The sequence below is a fragment of the Orycteropus afer genome, unplaced genomic scaffold (genome assembly GCF_000298275.1).
Source record: "Orycteropus afer afer isolate SDZICR_OR568_19922 unplaced genomic scaffold, OryAfe1.0 scaffold00504, whole genome shotgun sequence".
In the NCBI taxonomy this organism is placed as follows: domain Eukaryota; kingdom Metazoa; phylum Chordata; class Mammalia; order Tubulidentata; family Orycteropodidae; genus Orycteropus; species Orycteropus afer.
In genome coordinates this window covers 154903-156421 of record NW_006922091.1, presented here as the reverse complement: position 1 = coordinate 156421, position 1519 = coordinate 154903, and positions in this window count along the sequence as shown.

Sequence of the window (1519 nt, the reverse complement as noted above, 5' to 3'; positions counted from 1 at the left end):
GCTTATATATATATATATATATATATATATATATATATATATAAATGACATAATTTCTATTAGAATTCTGTTCCCACAACAGACCTGTTATGTCATCTTAAAAAAGTCTGTTGACAAAGTCTCCCTGCATCTTCTTTGTTGATCTTACAAATTGTTACAGAAAACTTTACCATTAACTTGGATGTTATTCTGGTTTGAATGTGTCTTGAATGTATGGAACCATCTATGGCTTGCGATGAAAGATTAATCAGAAATTCTTTTATAGTGCTTAGCATTGACTATCCTCTCTGCACTGTGGTACCTATAGTCCTGGGATTGTATTAGAACAAAGTTATCTTTTTCACTAAAATGGAGTCTGGCTGTGAATTTCTATTAAAATGAGGCCATCTGGCTTTTATGTGATATAAAGTCAGTTACATCATATTGATTGTACCTTTTCTCCTCTGACTTCTGACCTGTAATATTTCCTCTCTGACTTGAGCTAATCTAGGTTAGCTGAAGTCTCACCTCAGCTAACTATAGGCCTCCTTATTCTTTGTTTTTTATAATTAGCATAGGTACTGATAATTATATTTATAATTTCGAGGCACCATGTTCTAGGAGCCTAGAGATTCATCCTATGCAGTCAGCTCTCCTCCTGTAATGAAGATTTGCATTTCTAGTGAGCAGACATCAGTTTGCAATTCACCAATAAAACCTTACTTTTACCTTCTCCCTTTTGAGATCACTGATGCCAATCAATCCACCAAGTCTTGTTGTATTTTCTACCTCTGCCATAACTATTTGGTTTATATAAGTCCACTTTTTGTTATATACACAGGAAAAGGGGAATATTTCATAAACATATATATACTATGCAGAAAATTAGAATACTCATAAATATTTCCAAAAAACCTAAGTTCTCAAAACTTACATTTTTCTTGATATGTTTACTGAAGATGTATCTGATGTTGATGCTAATCTTCTTTTTAAGTAGTCTCCAAACATTTTTTATTACCTTGGTAGAGTACAGAATATAAAATTTGATATCTCTCTCTACACATCTATATACACACACATCCACATAAATTATATACTTATTATAAATATATATATGAATACTGTAAATAAAACAAAACATATAAACTTGAAAGAAAATACAAATATAAATTAGGAATGCCAATACTTTTTCCTACCCCTTAACTTATAATTCATCTTGGAAATCTACTGGAATACATATGCATTGTTTTAAGAACCACTCCGGCGACATACTCAGTGCTTTTTCTGCCTTTTTGTTTATTCATCTTTTGGTAATTATTAATGAAGAAGGCAAACCACTTTTCATAAAGAAGCTCTGATAGCATAGTTCCTAAGGTACTTGACAGCTAACCAGCAGGCTGGCTGTTGAAACCCACCAACCAATCCTCGGAAGGAAGGTTGGGCAATCTGTAGTAATGTTGTTGTTGTTGTTATTTGCCATCCAGTCGGACCCGACTCATAGTGACCCCTCCTTGGGTTTCCAAGGCGGTATCACTACATA